We start from the raw sequence: 20,642 nt of genomic DNA, 5'->3' as shown, positions 1-20,642 counted from the left end.
TATTTTGAAAAATGCTGGTAACCAAACAGTTGCTGATAGTCAATAACTTCCATGGTATTTTTATTTCATACTATTTTTCCATACTATTTTTTTCAGGACTCAAGCTAGACATGGACTAAAAACCACATAGTCCAAAACTTTTAGTGGAAATCTCAACCTAATATTCTTCCAAGCTGTTAACATCTTTCATTCTCTATTCTTCTATTTGTTCCCTATTTGTGTATTATTTTATGTTCGGTATATTCAGTCACATTGTCATCTACCATTATGCTGTTTGTGGCTTTTGGACTGCATCATCAATACTGTGACTTGAATGTCATGTGATTTTTAGTACGCAGTGTGCGCCATGTATTAATAAAAAGCATAATGTTCTTTCCAGTCTTGTCTATTAGGTGTTTTTTCTTATTGTGGACTCTTAGCATTTGTGCTGTATAATGGTATACTTGTCAGGGTCTGGATGTTCTTTGTGTTGGTGTAATTCATAAAAAATGCCAGTTTTATTTATTTTTACAGTTTTATCGAAGGAGTCTTATCAGGAACATTAACTCAAATAGACCTTTAATGTGTCTCTCTATTATTTAATAGATCAGATGAGTGTCGATGATGAGAGTTTTTCATATTGTGTGCTGTAGCTGAATCACGTCTTTTCAAAATTTTGAAATATTTTTCTGAGAAGCAAGTATTGTTCATTTTAACACACTCTCATGAAGATTTGTTACAGCTTTGTGTTTTGACAAATTGGTAGCTAATTTGTATGAATTTATATGATGTTATTTGTTTGTTTTTGTGTGATCTGCTAACAGTATACAGACAGTACATTTTTCTTCAGAAAATTATACGTTTCCATACAATTTCATATGAAATCACCAAACGTGTGAAACAGATTTTCTCATGAGATTAGGTTGTCAATTTGCTGCTGTAGTTTAACCTTTAATCGTGATTACAGCATGTTTCATTGGAAAGTGTAATGTCTGTTTTTAATTCAGGCTGATGCATTCTTGGTTATTAATCAGTTCTTTAACATAGACTAATTATGCATTCCTGTCTTGAAAACACTATTTGTTTCATGAACCTGTTATCACTTACTTTTCTTTAAAGTTTAAAGCACTTTATAAACACAACATGAAGCCTGTTCCAAATGGTATGTAGCATAAGTATACCACCTTCTTAAAAACCTTATTTGGCCAAATTAAACTGTAAGACAACATAGCATATAGCTGAAAACTCAGTCCCACAATGAATTGGAAACAGTGGGAACAAAACTTCCAAGATATTTTGTAATTTATTGGAAGTTGGCATGAAATGTAAATTAATCTTTCTACTTTTAGAATTCATGCAATTAATCTTATTCTGAATGATTCTTCCATGCATGTTTACATTTAGAAAATTTATTTTGTCCTATTATTTTTTTAAAAAAAATTAATAGCTGTATTTTCTGGTGAAACAGCAGATTTCTCTCTCGTGACAAAAGCCGGATTTCTCTAATCATTTAGTCTGCTTTAGCTGTCACTCAGATGTACATCACAATATGGTGTATATCTGTTTCTTTGTTAGCATAGCAATCTAATAATGTAAAACTCACCGAACGCAACTTTAAGCTGCTTCAGGTAGTGCTTTGCAAATGAGAAACTGTGGAGGTTTAATTTGGGTTATGATATTGCTTATGTATACAGTCTATTAGGTTTTGGACAGAGCTGTAGTGACAGCACCAATATCAGCTATCTGTGGTAATCATCATTGCTTTGCTTCGGTGCTGCTGGAATCATTCAGCCGCATTCACAGCACATTTGCTGGCTGTTAACAAATTGCTACAAAAGCATGAACTCACAAACTAGAGGGTCCTAATTCCTTTTTAATGTAGAGCAGCATTAAATTCATATTATGCAACCGTAACCAATTAAAGGCATTTCTTTTTTCAGGCAGCCAATCAGTACCAAGCTGAACCAATACCCAGTCATTGCATAATGCCTTCTGACATCATCATCAGTTTACCCAAGATTCTTTTCTTCTCACCAAATGCAAATACTGTAAATCTAAAAAGTAGTATGCAAAGCAGGGATTTATTCAAGGCAACTTAATTTGACCTTATTATTATTATTATTATTATTGTTTTTTGTTTTTTTATAAAATGCTAGTGGTGTGTAATGTACCCCATCGAGAGAGTCTGCCACCTGCACTAATCTTATGAGTTACCATGGCAAACCCATGGCTAGAGGGACAGGGCCACGCTGTATTTGTGATCCGTGTCAGTCCAGCCGCAGAGGTTAGATCCAATCAAGTCTGTTACTTAAGATCCATTTGCAATCTTACACCTCTTGACAGTAGCCTCTGTGCTCTGCTTTGAGGAATAACACTGAGGACAAAAAAAAAAACTAAATTGCAGACACTGATTCCTTTTAGCCTGCACAATAGCTCTTTGTTAGGCTGACTGCTTTTGAACCATGGGGCATCTAAGTTTTGTAAGCTATAAGACATGTTCATCACCCCTATCAGTGGAGAATCAGTTTTCACCTTAAGAGCTTAAGGACAATTATTACAGCCCCAAATGCCACACTCAGCTCATGAATATCCATTAGTTTTGCAGGTAATCATAATCATCTGGGGCGTTTGTCTATTCTTATCCATTTTTGTTGACAACAGAGAGGACAAGTCATTTAAGGTTCTGTTCATGGGCCTATGGAGATTGAGTATCTCTGCGGATACGCTCTGAATGATTTTCCTCTGTGCAACTGTGTGGCTTAGCATCAACTGAAAGAATCCCTCTGTATTTAAAGAGGCCTTGTCTGTCTCTCTCCCTGCTTGTTCTGTGCTCGAGATCACTCTGATCAGGTCATGTTCAATTGGTTTCAGCAGACAAGAGTGTCCCAAATTGGGGTTCGAGACATGCTCTGTTATTCCATTTAACGAGCTGTGGAATGAACTGGAATAGTGCTGAGGATAATAGTCTCCTAACATAAAATAAAAAAAGCCAGTAAAGTAATAATGGAGAGAAAAGGATCAGTTTACTGACAGATTTTGTCAGTATTTTATGGATAGCATTTTAGGGAAAATTAATTGCATTTTTGTATTTTATAAAAAAACACTACCATGAAAAAAATTGGTCGGTAAGATTTGTTGAATGTTTTTTTATTTTTTATTATTATTATTATTTTAATAATTGAAATGTTTAATATGCTTATCAAGGCTGCATTTATTTGATAAAAAATACAGTAATCGTGTGAATTAATATTACAGTAACTAATTAGTAGTATAATAATTGTTTTCTGTTATGGCAAAGATAATTTTTCAGCCATTTTTCATTGAACTGTTAGCAACCCTTTAACTGTCTATCCCTGAGTGTATAGTACCACTGTGTCATTCACCATGGAGACCGCAGAGCTCCTTAGGGCTCTGCAGAGCTCTGGAGGGTGGGGCAGGTGTCTCTCACTGGCCCCCTGTGATGGGAATGTTAAAAGCTGTCTCCTAATGGTTGCTGTATCCCTCCTGGGACCCTGCTTCACAGCAGCAGCCTCCCCCTGAACCGCAGAGAGTGGTGGAGATGGAGGAAGAAATTTGAAGTGGTGTGAAAACAAATAGAAAGAAAGAGTATGGGAAAAATACAAGGATCTGATCCATGCTGACTCGACAGATTATACCATAACGAATGAATATCCAGTTGTTTAGAATACACACGATCTCATTATAAATAATTTATTATAAGCTATTGCTTTAAAGAGACACACATTGAAAAAGCAACAATGTGGAAATTAGTGTAATTTTTTTTGTGTGTGTGTTTTGTGTTGATAATTTTCATATAAAAAGTCATCCTTTAAGTTTCAGAACTCAAAACTTACTTTTTAGTCTTAAATCAGCTTATATTGAATCCAATCTGCCAAAATGACTGCTTGTGGAATGTGCCACTTTATTACTTAATAATGTGGCTAATAATATACATCTAAGTTATATATACATTTACATTTAGTCATTTTGCAGATGCTTTTATTTAAAGCGACTTACAATTGGATGATACCTAAAGCGATTCTTCTTTTACAGGCAAACAGACACTGGAAGTGCTTGCAATACCAAGTTTTAGACATTGTTAAAAAAAGTACAAGCTAGAAAGAGAAGGAATAAATAGAAATATTTTATTTTATTTTTTATTTTTTTTGTGATGAATTAAAGTAGCTTCAAAAGAGATCGCTTGAAAATTGTCAGGGATTCAGCATTCTGGATAGGGGTGGGAAGATCATTCCACCAGCCAGGAACGGTGATCGAGAATGTTCTGGAAAGTGATTTTGAGCCTCTCTGTGATTGTACCATGAGGTGTCACTCGCTAGCGGATCTCAGTCTTCTGGAGGGGATGTAGATTCACAATATTGAGTGAAAGTATGAGGGTGCTGAGCCTGTGACAGATATTTTTGTCAAATAAACAAATGTTTAAGATATTTACATGTGGTAACAGAATGCCTTTTTATTCAATAATTTATGTACTGCTCAATACAGCAGCTGTATGTACAAGAATAAAGTTCAACAAAACAAGCTTGTACTATTTAAATATCATTAAAAGGGGGTCTATATTTTTCCGCTTTATTTTGGTAAACATGACACAATATATTTCATAAATAAATAATAAATATATTAAGTTACCAAAAAATGTTTTATTGTTAGTATTTGTGTAAATAAATAGCCTATAAAACATGTCAGCTGTTTTTTCAGATCACATTGCATATAGCCTATAAAGAGCATAAAATATGATCAGTCATATCAATCAATAATAATTCACAAAGAAAAATATATATATTCAGATCACTTGCATTTATGTAAACTTATGAAACTTGCCTTAATATCAGAATATTTCATTTAAAAATATTACTTGTGTCCATGTAATTTTTCCCATAGTAAAAAAATTATTAATTAATAAAAAAAAAAAATGTTTACTTCACATATTTGCATTCAGGATACACAAAGGATTTACACAGTGTACTCACTATTACAATCATTCCAACAACTGCTGAAATAAATCACATAAATTATCCATGTAATGATATAAACTTGAATAAAAAGTTAAATGGTTTTAAGTAAATATTTGGTTTGTATACATAATTTTTATCTTATAAATCTGAAAGCAAGTCTATCACACTGCTACAGTTGCTTGCAGAATATCGTTCGCCAAAGAACCAGACTTTAAGTGCATAAATTTTATTAGCGATAACTCATAATGCACGCCTTTATATTCAACTGTTTCCCGCATTTTCCAAATCTCTTTTGTAAAGGTATAATGGAAGTAAATGCATTGCTTCGCAGAAAAGCGGAAGTTAGCTAACGTCATTGAGAAAAGGGTATATTTGACAGAATGTTTTCATTTTTGGGTGAATTATACATTTAAGATTACATTGCTTCAGTCCATTCAAGGGAATCAATTAGACCGATTAAGATCAATTCACAAATTGTATTGACCATTTCATTGAAAGAACAGCTACAATAATCATTGGATTAGAAATCCAATATCACATTAATCTCATTCATGACCTCAAAGTCTAGAAATTGACATATTGAGTTAGGATCAGGGCAGCCCAGGAACTGGAAAATTACTGAGATCACTTTTCTGATCAGTCATCAATGCACAACAGAGCAAACCACTTAAAAGACAAGTAATTGGAGAAGCATGTACAATATAACAACACAATTAGTCCTCTCATTACAACAGCCTTTTGTTAGTGGGTCCAGATGCATTATTCTTTCCCTTTTGTCTCTCATATCACCCAATACCGTAAATCCTGTTTAATCAGTGCAAGTTTTCCTATTGATTCCTGATCATCCATCTACTTAAAGCACTTAATGGTCTGTAACGATGAGTGCATGCAGCCCTGTGCTTTTTAAGCATCCACGCACCTGGCAGCACTGGCAGATATTAGCAAATCTCCCTGGAGGGATCTGGCTTGTGTTTTTCCATGTCACTTGTATGTCTCCCACTTCCCGCCAGGGGAATGGTTGGTCACGTCATCACCAACGAAGGGCTAATGCGAGACCGAGAGCAGGCCCCTAGGGCCAAATACTTGGGTCTTAAGACACACCACCTGAATCTGGTGAACGCAATGTGATTGAAAAGATTGATTCCTGCAGCAACGCTCAATCCTGCTCCCAGTAATGTGGCTTGTAATGGAGGTGCTGAGTTCAGTGGCCCCCGGACGGAACAGCAGATACAAAAGTGGTCCATTACAATCGCCTGCTCTTGAGCCGGTGTTTAATGCTAGCAGGAGAATGGCTAGTCTGGAGAAAGATGATAACCCTCTTAAGCCAATTATGACAAAGCAACCGTGGTCTGAGTCATCACTGAAACCATGCTGGAGTTCACTAACAAAAAAATAAAAATAAAATAAAAGGTAACATGGTATGACCGTATTGGTTTGAACGTGATACCATGGTGTTCTTTAAAGTACCTTGGAATCATTCAGTACTGTGTTATATCAATGGGTGTTTCTTCCACTATGGGTGCTTTAGCTCTGCAGAATTTTTTATAAAAGAAACTCTTAAAAACACTTTTCACATTCACATTAGTTTGGGGTATATACATGCTTCATGGGAGATGACTATTTTCAGCACATGAAACATTTACACTACATATCAATTTTTGTAGTAGATTCTGGCAGATGGACATGATGCTGGTGGAAATTATGTGCCATTGGGACATTATTGAAGTAAAATAACTGACTCTTTAGTCTCACTAAAGATAATTTCCCTTAAATAATAAATTAAATCACTTCAATTTAATTATATTTTACAATATTAGATGAAGAAAAAATTCAACTTAAAACTTAACTGAAATAAGTTTAAAAACTACAATGGCTAAAACTGAAATAAAATAAAATAAATTAAGGCTAATAGAAATGGGAAGAAAATCCTTATAAAATGTAAAAGCTAAATCCAAATATTAATAAATGCTATAATCGTATAGAAATAGTATTAAAATAATTCACTGATTTGAGCTGAGGCCTAATAAAATAAAATCTAAATTCACAAGTGATATTAGTAATTTTTTTTCGTTATGTGTTTAAAATGGCTAGATTAAATATTTATATTCTGTCTCTATTTTGTAAAACATTTTGACTGTTACACTAGTTATAATCTTTTAAATAATTAAATAAATATTAAAATTATTTATTTGACCTTTTTTGATCGTTTTAAATCAGTATTAAAGATTTTCACAGTTTGTATAACAATCAAATGTAGACACAAAATGCTTTTGATACTGTAAACAGCAAAATTAAATGATGAAAGATGGTAATAAGTTTTAAAAGAAGCTCATAAATGCATAAAGTTAAAGAAACACCCATATATCTGATTCCATTGGATTTTTCTAAGGTCTCGTTTTCAGGCTTGCTTATGCAAGTCACATTCATTTGCTATTCTTTCAAGTGGTATGAAAAAATGGGGAGAATGTTAAAGATCAAGCAAGATGAGCTCCACATGGCTCTTTATCTTTCCGTTTTGCAAAGACGTATTTTCCTTTGATTTGATATTCAAGCGTCGTTCCCTTCGCTCTCTCTTTCCTCTCTGTCCTGTCCCTCCCCACTCACACATGGTTAGTCTTTCTTTACATATCTCACGCCTTCCTTTCCCTCCCTCATTTTCTCTGGTCTTCATGTTGCCAGGGTTCACAGCTGCAGAGTACGTTCTGATAAAGACAGCCCGCTGAGGTGTAAGAAGCACCCATGGTCCCTGCTGCTCACACTCAGCTTTGAAGCGAGGGCTGCTCTGCCATCCCTTCTGTGCGCAGAAGCCCAAAATACCAGACAAAATGGTGTAAACATTTAAAAACAAAACGGGGGAAAGGTGGGGGCAACCTCACTGTCATCTCTCTGCATCTCTCGTGCTTTCCTGCATTTCCCTCCCTCTGTGTTTAACTGTTGTTTGCGTTTTATATAATGTCCTCCCACAGTTTATGGAATGCTATTTGGGAGATGCAACTATTTGATGAGTTCTGCCTTGACTCATGTGAATCTTACCATGAGAACATTATGTGTGAAAACGGTGCTTCTTTGCTACCTTTGACTCATCCTTAACAAACATTTAGATGCATTCAGCTTGGAAATGGTTGAACCGAATGATGTAGATATACAGCAGTAATGACACTTTATTTTAATCTCTTGGACTGGATCATTTAGGTTTGATATTGTAGAGGACAGGCACATACAATTTTTTTGACGTTAAGATTTTTCTGTTTATTTACCAGGATCTACTTGGCACAGATTTGCTCAGAGCAATTTGACTGAAGTTGTTTGGGTTAAGGAAAGCTGGTTTCATGCTTTGATGGAGTTGGATGCCTCCAAAAAAGTATTTAGTCTTGATTTAAGTAGAAGAAGATGAAAAAGAAAAGGAGGCAGAGTAATATGAAGCAGAGAGGGTCTGTCTTATTCTCTGCAAAATTATATGCAATAACAGTATAAATCTCACCACAATATATCTTCTCTCTCTCTCTCTCTCTCTCTCTCTCTCTCTGTGTGTGTGTGTGTGTGTGTGTTTTACTGTACAGTTTAAAAGTTATGCTCACCTATGTTGTATTTATTTGATAAAAAAGCAGTAACATTGTAAATATATATTTATTTAAAATAACAGTTTTCTGTTTGAATTGTTTGATGACAAAATTTCTGCAGTCTTCAGTGTCAGATGGTCTGTCAGAAATCATGCAGATTTGGTGCTTAAGAAACATTTCTTGTTGAAACATTCCATGTTGAAAACAGTTGTGCTGCTTAATGTTTTTGTAGAAACCATGATGCCCTTATTTTTCCAGAATTCTTTGACAAATAGAAAGTAAAAAAAAAAAAAAAAAAAAAAAAAAAACATTTATTTGAAATCGAAATCATGTAACATTATAAGAATAGCACTAGCACTAACTGATAGCTTAACCTGCTTGTCCTTCTAGATACCCATGACAGCTTCAAAATGGCTCATCCACAGCAGAATTGCTTGGGATTTTTTCATGAAATCTAATATGAATCTTGCGGTCTTTACTGTAGTCTTCAGGAATCAGGAATCGAGGGCGGGTAATGAGAGAGTGCCTCTTTCTTCTCCGGTTCAAGACATGATGAAAGTCTAGTACAGCCAAAACACCATTATCTAGATACATACTCATTCCCGACTTTATGCTGGTAACCAGCTGGGTCTGTTCTTAAAGGGATAGTTCACCCCAAAACTACAAATTCTATGATCATTTACCCATGTTGATACTTCTTATTATTGTTATTTTTGAGTGAACTATCCCTTTAAGATTGACTGAAAATGTCCATTGTTCCTGAATAGCCAGTCTTTCCAACAGGATGTTGACCCCAGCAATGTAACAAATAAAAGACAACAGAAGATTTTCCAGAGGCAGCACTGTTCATTTATTCTGTTACCATGGTTACAACTTGCTCCTCCTCCTCATGTGACCACTACACTAGAACACACATGTTAGCATGTCTGGAGGGCTTTCATATATATGACAGTAAAAACTGACCCAGTTCAGCTCATTATCAGGTTATGTAAGTCCAAAGGTGAGAAGATGGAAGGGTAAGCAGCAGGTGGTCTTGAGATGTCTTGATGTTCAGTCGTGTATGACTCATATTGGATGCCAGTGCTTGGTCCGGAGGCTGGAAATCACTTCCTTTTGTTCTCCCAGAAGGCTGAACAGAGGGGATTAACTGGCTCAGGACTTTGAGGTCTAAAGCTGTTACTTCTGTCTTCGGTCACTGTCATCCCCCTGAGAAATTCTTGGTTCAATCATTGTCGTCTCTGCAAGCTAGCCTACAGCAGTGGACACTCTGGAGCATAGCTGTGTGTCCACAGAAAATAATGTGCTTAGAGAAAGTACAATATCTTGTTTTGGTTTCACATCAGTTCTGTGCCATAAAATAGTAGCTAATGTACTAATGATTAACCGGGGAAAACAAAATAAGTCCTGTAAGCAAATAGATATATACATAATAATTGTGTACCCTATGAATGGGACTAGACAATTTTCAGGAAAAAGGGCAAATGACAAAAATATTAATAAAAAAAAAAAATCACAAAACAATACAGAGTAAGATTAATATTTAAATGTAAAAAATAGGTTAGATTACGGAATGATATCTTTTGTGGGAATTTTATTGGGAATTATTTTTGTATTATTTTTAGCTAATGCACTAATGATTAAATGGAGGGAACAAAATTAGTAAATAAATAAAAATGAATGAATTAATGAATAAGAAGAGATATGCTAAATGGATGTGATGAGATTGTTTTAGATGGAAAATACATACACACATACACACATACACAAATAAATAAATGCAAAATAAATATGGATTAAAACTAATAATTCATATGGTTTAAAAATTGGTCATATTACCAATATATCAAAATATATCAGTGCCATTGATTTGTCTCAAGTTGCACACCAGTAATATTGCCCGAAGACTTGGCTGTGAAACCAGGCCTTAAAATTTTCCTCTAACTAGATGAAACATCTTGGTTATGTATGGTAACCCTTGTTGCCTGAAGGAGGGAATGGAGAGGTGACGTCGGTGACCAACGAATTGGGATATTGCTTCAATAGAACGATCTACTTTGAGGGTAAACTAAACAGGCCAATGCACATTGGCATGTATTTATTACATTCAGCTGCAGCTGATGATCGTGAGTATAAGAAGGCAGCAAGTGCAATGCATAACAGATTTTCGGTGACCCTGCCTCTGACCAACGAATTGGGATTGCCTACCAAAGCACCATAGATGCTTCCCCTTCCAGTGCACTGTGCGATCCACCTGCGGTCCTTTTTGGTGTAGGCCGGGGGTCACAACAAGTAGTTCCATTCACCATTGTCAAAGCACTACCCACTCAGTGAGACTGGTTAACACTGGGAAAACGTACCCATTCCAATTGGAACAGAGACACTGCCGAAGCTCCATCCTTCCTGTTGGCTCGTTTAGTTTACACTTTGACATTGGTCACCGACATGACGTCAAGAGTGACCAACTGAAAGGGAACCAGTGAAATCTCAGTGATCCAATACCTAATATATTCCAAATCCAACTGGCTGCATTTGTGTCATGTGGTTCAGCTTTTTTTTGCTAGAAAAACTCCCCAATATCTTCCATAACATTCTTGTGAGCCTTGTCAGTTTGTGCTTGCTTAAGATGCAGCATAACATTGCATTCAATATTCGGTCCTGATTTAGAAGAAAACAGTGGGAAAAATAGTGGGGATCCACTATTTGTAAACGGTGACATTGTCTTTGTGCTTGTTCGTAATCTCTTTACAGGCATTGTGGGAATTCCTGAAACGTTCCGTTGTCATATTTGATGTATGGACATGCGCCAGTGGAGAATTTTAAATGTGCTTGTTTCACCTGTAAGGGCAGTAGCTAATGATGATGAAGCTGGAATGGAATTAAAGACTCCATCCCTCCATCAGTGCCTGTTTAACCTCACAATGAAACAAATGGCCCAGGACTCCTTCATCATGGCTCTCTGTCATTCCTCATTTCCTGTTTGGCACCTGCTCTCTCTTTGTACTGGTCTGAGGATGTGAGTTCAATCATTCTCTCCTCATTGAATTCTTTTCTAACTCATTCAGTACATTGCCTCACTAATACTCTTATATCTACTGGACTGTATCACTGTATCTCCGTTTATTCTGATCGCGTCTCCGTTAGGCTATATCAGCCTTGTTTTTTGATGCACAGTAATCTGCTGCTCTTTTCCCTCCTCTAGTTTCTCTGCTCTCCTTCTCTCAATGACTCATATCTTTGTAGAAGAGGCAGAGCAATTTAGGAGCGTGCTCCGCCAGACAAGGCTCAAATGAAATGGCTCTTTATCAGCTGTGCACACTTATTCTCGCTCTGTCTGATGAGATGCCTGTAGTGGACCCCTCGACCTGTCCCTCACCTTATGCTCTCACAAAATTATCATTGAGCGTGAGACAAATGATTTGATCTTTCTTTATCTCCTTGTACACAGTATATGTCTTCCCGCTGAGAGCTGAAACATCATCCTAGAGGTAAATGTTATTGGTCAGAGGTTGCTGTAACATAATTTGGATGTTTACGACATTACCCAAGCAAGTTCAAGACGATAAAGAAACAAATTCCTTTAGATTTTTTCCGGTCCAATTTCAAAGATGTAGATTAAGGTACAATAAAATATATTCTGATTGGCTGTAATTGTCACATGACACAAAAGTTTTGCGTTCTGTTTAGGACAGTCATATTGCTTATTGCTGGAAGTATTATTATTATTATTGTTTTTTTTGTATGATGTTAACTGTAATCACAATTTGCATAATATTACCAATACAGCAATATAAAACATGTGGCTGATACTAACATTCTGTAATATTTTGTCTTAAATAAAACATTAAAAGAGTAAGTGTGACATTACAGAAAATGGATTTGTAAATGTAAAAATAAGGGAAATGAGCAGGCACTCCTACAAATCTATCACATATACATCCCTTATTGAATGATACCTTTATATAAAAAAATCTTCAGGTCTGACTTCTAACTGACATGATATTGATATATTGATGTCTAAAAATGGATTTGGATAGCTTACATAATTTGATATTGGAAGAAAATAAAAAACCTTTGCGTTCTTTAAGTATCTTGACATATCTAGGCACAATGTGAATTAAGCATTGTTAAGTTCTTTTCTGAAAGGCTGAAGAAATCAAATTTGAAAATACTGGGGGTGTACTCAAGAGAATAACATAGAGTCTCCATTTAATCTTATTGTTTTCTAAAAAGAACAATTAAGGTGAAAATGATCTCTTTGTGTTACCTTTACTTTGTTAATTCTGTTGTATTGCTTAACATCTTGTCATGTTTTTTTTTCTGCTCGAATGTCCTTGTGTCCTCTGTTCCCTGTTCTCCTTAATCATCTGTGTCAGATGTTCTGTCACTGAACTCATTGCACTATTGATTTTCTGTACCTCTGCAGTTAGTACTATCACTCTACACTCTGCTCCTCATAAATATTCATCCTCATGCTTTCAACATGGTCCAGACAGGCCTCCACATCCTCTTAGCCTATTAGCCGACGACTATTGGCCGAAATGAGAGAGTCTCCAAGAAACATGCAGATTGAGAGGAATTTACAGTATGGAGAATGCCATATCATGAGTTTGACTGCTCTAACAAGAGATGAGGCATTTGTGAAAGAGGAAAAATAAACTAGAACACAGGTCAAAGCTATTGATTGAATGGCAGGAGCTGTGTGGTTGTTCATTACTCTTCCTGTTGTGTTTCATTCAATCTGGATGGTGCAACGTTCAACGAATTATTTGTTGATTGGCACATTTCTTTTGGGATTTCCGGGAGTGACAGGCCACCGATTCCCTGGAGATTTGTTATTTTCATCAGAATTGAGATCATTAAGGATTAGCTTAGCTTCATGCTTAGCTAATAGGGAAGAATGTTTGACACACCCAATCCCAATGAAGAAGAGGTTCTCTGTTGACCAAACACACCAGATGGTCACATGACACATTTAAATAAATGAACCAATCAAAATCTTGCCACTCCTTACCAATCAATTAAAATTACACGTACAACATGTTTATGTTTAACTCTATAAAACACAGAAGCTTACCTTCACCCAGCCCAATTACCAGACCAGTAATATACCTCACGCCGCATCTGGGGATATGGAGAATGATATTACTTCGTCCACCAGCTCACTCCACAGGGTTTTAAATTACATTCCACCTGTCAACTGTTCCTGGCAGCTGAGGGCCACAAAGTGAGGGCAAACAAAGTGGCATGAACCAGCAGGCAGCCAGGAACAGGCCTACAATAGAGGAAAAGGGCACCACTCTTGGGTTTCCATACACTGGCTCTTTGTGAGTTGTTTTGTTGTGTTTGGACAGGCAAGAATATATATTTATAATTTATTTATCCTCAGAAATCTGTCTCAGTAGTTGGCTACTTCACTTCAGACTTGAGTCTCATTCAATTTCAGACACCTGTTTTATTTGCTTTTGTGTGATTTTACTTTACTTTATTCTCCTTATTTTGTTCCTGTACCAGCCATTTGAGCAGATGTAAATGCAGACAGCACATATCATCTTAGCTGATTTCTTTGATGTCACTTCTCTCATCTTTCTTTATAATATCTGGCTTTGTGTAATTGAATTGCCTAACTACATCGATTAGCACTCTTTCACTCTCAATCCCTCATACTTGCATACGAACACCATTTCATTCTGAACCACCTTTCTTAACAAACCTATGTCAAAAAACAGAAATTAGTGGGAAAAGATATTTTACTATCTGATGTTAATGATACTTGACTAAAAGGCAGGATATCAAGGTATGCCCAGACCAGATTTATTTTTAAAATTATTATTATTATTATTATTATTATTTTTTTTTTACTTCTGCAGCTTTTACTAGCCGCCTTCAGAACCCACAAGGTGCTGCTGATAACATTGTAGTTAGGGAGTAATCTCTTTTAAATACAACTTAAGCTTTATGAACAGCATCTTTGTCCTTGCTGTCATAATTTTCCCATGCACTTACAATGGAAGTCTGTTAGGCAGCACTACTTCAATAAAATAAATAAAATAAAATAAAATAAAATAAAATACAGCCCATCACATTTTGTTTGCATGATACTAGTGTCATAAAATCACTTAGTAACGTGTTTGTACAAAGTTAAATAATATTGAACAATTGTAAACCTGGTAAAAACATCACACAAGGACACAGGAGTTATTAATGAAGCACTTTGTAATGGAACAAATCCCATAAGAATTAACTTCGTAATGCAAATCTAGAGCTTCCTCCTCTCAGAAAAGCTCATTTTCACTTTAACTGACAAGTCAAAAGAATTTTCTGTTACAGACACAACATGCTACATATGCCTCCCAAAGAGGATTCATTAAAAGATAAAAAAACAACAACAATTTGTGTCATATAAAATCAATAATGTGTTCACATATTTATGAAAAAAAACTGTACTTTTAAGTTAAGTTTGATCATATAGAGCCTTGGTGAATATAAGAAACTTCTTTCAAAATCATAAAAAATATTACAGACCTGTATCAACTTTTCAATTGTCTGCTCATGGAGGCAGTGGTTCTGGTCCATGGTGAGCAGATTTAACGGAGAGGACATGAGATCTGCCACTCGTCAAAGCATATAATTGACCCATGATTGTCCCTGTATCCATGTCATGGCAGCTCGCAGTGCTGCCTCTCCACTAAATCATTTTAATTAAGAACCTTTACAAAATCAAATGCCTGGGAAGGAAAGGGCTCGGGTGACGGGTCTTTTTCTTTCTCACACATTTCATGAATGATAAGTGCAGGTGTTGAAGAGCTCTACCAATGTGCCTCTCACATTATGTCATGAGAGCTGATTTCCTCTTAGGAGTACATGAAAAGTCCCACTGCTTGTCTGTGACTCTTCACGCCATTCTGCATTCGTTATCTGTTGCCCCAAGGTAAAGGACAGTGTCTTATCCCACAATGACAAGCGTTACCTGGTGATTAATTCAACTGGCTGACACATAAAGGTTAGATATTTAGTCACTGTCTGTCTCGCGTGAATCTGACAGTGACGGGATATTTTAATGTTGATTACATTTGCATGTTCAGACATACCTTTCAGAATTCAAAACCCTGACATTAATACAAAGGAACTGATGTTGTGTAGATCTACAGTACTTCATTATAGCAGACACCCTAATATCATGAAAATATATATATTTTCCTTTTTTTTGTAGTTCTACTAAAAGTACTTTAAATTTATGGGGAAACTTTCAGAACTGAATATTTTTTTTCCCAATCCAAAAAGCCAAAATAAGATTTATTTCTGATAAGTTATGCAGATTAGTTATGCAGGTTAATATCAACTGTGTAGGACCTGACAGCACCCAAAGCCCATATGTGAGTGCAGCAAAGCAACTGTTGAATATGTGACAAGGGTATTTGCATAAAAGTTTTACAGTCAAAGCAGAAGAAACCAACCATTTCATTTTATGGCTTAATCATAATTTCATTTTTATGTTTAGCACAAAAATTTAACTAACTTTGTTAAACAGATATTTTAATGTATGAGAAGACCTTGAGTTTGTTTCTTTCTTTATTAAATTGCAAGAGTTTCATTTTTTTTTCTTTTTTTTTTAATTTCAAGTTTAAAAAAGGGTCATATTTGAATGCACTGTACAGAATGTTCTTTGTCTGTTTACAAGATGCTCAGTACGCTCAGTACATTCAGATATAGAAAGTACTAACCAAATCTATTGCCTGACATTTTGGGGTCATTAACAAACAGAAATCTTGACTTTGACTTAAGAGACAAGGAGGGCTAGGACTTTTTTAAATAAAAAAACAAAGCAGCTTCAAATAGTGACTTATGCCATCATATAAAAATATTGAATATATATGTATTTTTTTAAATTTGTCTGAAAATGGATAGCTTATCCCCCAAAAAATAGTAAAAATAAATAAATACATAAATAAATAAAAACCCTCATGCAAACCTGTATGCGTTTCTTTTCTTTCTTGTGTGAAACACATTTTTAAAAATAAAAGAATAAAATTTAAAATGACATGAGGTTGAGTAAATGATAACAGAAATATATATATTATTTGTGAAATATCCCTTTAGGCACATATCTAAACACAATATCACTGTTGTCTAGAGTGTAAAAAATTAGGTTTTGCGTACTTTCAAAGTTATTTTATTTGATATAAAATCACTTTAGTGTGATTTCACCGGCTCACTCAAGGGATCCTTGTCTGATTTGCTCTTTATGGCAGTTACATTTGTCATGCAATTTCAAGGGTTGTTCATTTTGGTGTGATTTTCATTATCCGTCTCTCTTTACAACCTCTTACTCTCTCTCACTCTTTAACCACTAAAGCTTAATAATGTTCACCCTTGTGCTCTTAATTAATTTATGTCATATAAAAACATTACGCCTCTGAAATCCTTTGCTTTGATCTTAATCACATCAGGGATTAAGTACACCCTATTTTTGTGTCTGAATAAAACAAATCCAAATCACAGAGTCAATGTTAATCAAACCATTTTGATTAACAGCTTTTTGAGAGTGTCTCTTAATACATGGTTAGAATAAATGCTATATTGTCCGGTGTTTTAGGGTGGTGAAATGCAGAGATAATCTGAATTTAATCTTGCTATTAGATATTACACCTAATATATATATATATATATATATATATATATATATATATATATATATATATATATATATATATATATATATATATATATATATATATATATATATATATATATATATATATATATATATTAAAGTTTTATAGATGCTGGAGGACAGCTAGAATTTCACACTGTCATTATGACACTGACTGCTCTGATCAAAGTGGCTTTGAGAGAGAGAGAGACTTTGGTGACCCAAGTATGCGAGCGCAGTCTTATCTGACAGGAATAACATACAGAGTCAAGACAGCAATGTTACCGTGGCTACCTCCTTCTGTACCATGACAAATTAATGATCAACACAGTTTTAGTGCTTGTGGACCAATTAATGCAGTATTAGAGGGTTTAGAGGGTGTGTTTACTGGGTGTATGTCTCTCTCTCTCTCTCTGTGTGTGTAATTAGATGTGAAGGAAGGCTATTAAATTCAAACATACACACCTTTCAGTGTTGTGCAGTCAGTTCAACATGTACACGTTCTCTCTAGTCTTGAGGCAGTGGAATCCTGTTCAAAAGACCAGCATGCATTCAGTGTTGGTCCAGGGTTTGCACTGATTAGTCCAGTTTTCACAGTTTTCATGCTGTGTGACTAGGATATCCACATAGTTTACCTGCATTGTTCAGTCAGTGTATTCAAAATATCTTTCAAACAACATTTTTATAACAAGTTTTAGAATAATTATTTATTATACATGTTCACACAGACACCATTTTCAATTTAAGTAAGGCCTTTATTCTGAAAAAGTGTTTTACATACACCATGGAGTACAACTATTTGAATATACTATATTTTTTTATAATTTAATCTAATCTTTCATTTATATTCATGTCCTTAGACAAGAAGGTGAGAGATTAATTGCAAAGGTCACCTTTGTGAATTTCAGACTGCTTTCAAATTATTTGTGTATTAATTGATGTTTTTAGCTCTTCCTCACTACAAAAACATGTCCTTGACATCTCACAGCACAGTTGCCTGTTATATTGTGCTGTGCACTTAAGATATATGAAGACTCAAATAACTATTACAAATATAACAATAAAATATGATAAGCAGCTACAATGAAAATTCTAAATAAAAATTCATGATGCTTACATAATTAGAATATGAGCAATTCACTCCACAGAATTTATTCTGAATCTGATTATTTTTGTGTATGGAAATCTGGTCATTCATTCCTTCATTTTACTGACATACTGGTGCATGAGAAAAAAAAAATGTTTGTTGATGTGCATACAGTATAAGACCATTTTCAGTTTCTGCCTTTATGAATTCTGATTCGTTCATCAGATTTACCACAGGATCGGATCCATTGAATTTAACATTAAATCTAATTTTAGGGCATTACAAATAATGATTATTTTAGTCAGAATTTGTGTATTTATACTAAAATATCTACGCATCCCCAAACAAGATGAATTTAAGTAACGTTAAATGAATTAAATATGATATTGAATAATATATTAAGAGGTATTTTCAGAGATTATATCTTGAAAATTAAAGATTTTCTCCACCCCCTTGGAAAATATATTAATTTTCTTGTTTTAAGCATACTTCTCAATATACTTTGTAATATTTATGTTTTTAAAAAAAAACATTGAAAAATAAATGTAAAAAAGATAAAAGTTAAAATAAACTTATCTTGTTTTAAAGAGAATGAGATATTTTTATATAAAGAAGACAAAACAATTTGTATTTATTTAAATTATGCAATACGTCCAAAGCACAACTTGGAGTACAGCTATACAGCCTTTAGTTTTTTTTTTTCATACATTTTACGTCTCACTTACAGTACAATTGTCAAATGGTTGCAATATAGTCAGTTAATATTCCCTGACACTCTTTTTCCTGCCATGCTTGAATAGAGTGCTAACTAACATTATATCACAAATAACCTATACCTATAGCATTCTTTGAAAGAAAACAACGTGAGAGACCATTCATTGGAGACTAACAAGAACTGACTCGCCGTCACGATCGCACACTTCATGCAGAACACCTCAGAATAAAATGAATGGAAAAAATTACCCATGAGCTAGTCTGATTTTTCAGTACTGTTGTCATGCATTGTAGCTATTATTACTGGTCTAAAAAATAGTGAGCTCTTTCAGAGAGGTGAGGAGATGGTTTAGGCTTTGATGGAAGTACAAACTGAAAAGCAATGAGCGGGAAATGGAATGTGTGAAAGAGAACAAAGACTGGTGTTGAAACACCATTAAGATGACTGTTCACAGTAGACGCCAGCATAAGAGCAGAGATAACATATGAGTGCTTTAATATCATTTTCAGGTAAGGTTATATAATTGGCTGCTAAATATCAATCTGTGCATATTGTAATAACATATTTATACCTACATATTTTCAAAACTCCAAAAACATACCTATATTTATTCAATTCACATTCCCGTCGAATTGAAGAGTTTTGGCGTTAAAACACCAAAAACTGCTATTCTTTTTCATGCAGATTATCAGTTAATAATTTTTGTGGGGTTTCTTGCGCAGTACTATTTTATAAACTCAAAACACTTTTCTCCCATATATTTGACTTTTCTAACATAAACTTGCTTGGTAGCTCACCTGGTACAGCACTGCACTTTTGTCCCTGGGCACGAGTCATGACACTCGATTAAAGAAGGGTAGAAGAAAAATTAAATGGCATGGTTGCTTCAGTTAATGCATTTTCATTTCATATTTGCATTTTTAACACTATTGGTTAAGTTTTGCATAGAGGCTAGTGTAGGTGGTATGTTAATTTTAGTATTTTTATTTTATTTACAGCGTTATATGTTTTTGAACAGCCGTTAAAAAAGTATTAAATATGGCATCTGAATGAAGTTTATCACTAGCATGCTATTAGTTAAGCCAAATGATCAGCACACTGGACCTGTCCTCTTCTCAGAAGCACTGCTGATTTGTCACATATCAGCAGGTTTAACCGTAGTGGTCAGTGTAATCATTAGTTTGATAAAATGGTCATGACTTTGTCACTTTATGCAATTAAGACTTTCTCTCAGCTCCGTTATCTCAGTTTTGCTGGAAATACCAGCTTGAGGCCATTGTCCCTCATCTCCCGCCAGCAACCTGCACCCGCAAAAGAAGAAACCAGCTGGAGATGGAGGCTTTTTTCCTGTCTGTTCTTTTGTTTGCTTCTTTCACACGAACAAAACCGTAATTGTTGTAAGACAACACCTTGACTGTTATCACATCAGGGTAATTCTATTAACAATCATGCAGTCAAATAACCTGCAAAGAATATGCACATAATGAAGAATATAATATCACTCTTTGTTAATCCCCCTCTTTCCTATTAGTCGGTTCAGAGTAGTGTGCTATTTATCTAGAGCTAACCATAAAATATGTTTAAAAAAATATGTTTAAAAAAAGTGTGGATCTGATCTAAGATCTGCTTGCAGCATTTCACCCCCTAGCAGTCTGTAGACACAACATTTCAGCTATGG

The 20,642-nt window shown here is 34.9% G+C and overlaps 1 protein-coding gene across 1 annotated transcript in view; it reads left to right on the top strand.

The window, feature by feature from the left end:
- The window catches only part of LOC128019841 (potassium voltage-gated channel subfamily H member 3-like), a 99,320-nt gene that overhangs the window by 18,211 nt on the left and 60,467 nt on the right, over positions 1–20,642 (top strand). The window lies entirely within an intron of this gene.

The sequence above is a fragment of the Carassius gibelio genome, chromosome A9, assembly GCF_023724105.1.
Source record: "Carassius gibelio isolate Cgi1373 ecotype wild population from Czech Republic chromosome A9, carGib1.2-hapl.c, whole genome shotgun sequence".
NCBI lineage: Eukaryota > Metazoa > Chordata > Actinopteri > Cypriniformes > Cyprinidae > Carassius > Carassius gibelio.
The sequence above is the reverse complement of the archived record's forward strand: the minus strand, read 5'-3'. Positions and strand labels throughout refer to the sequence as shown.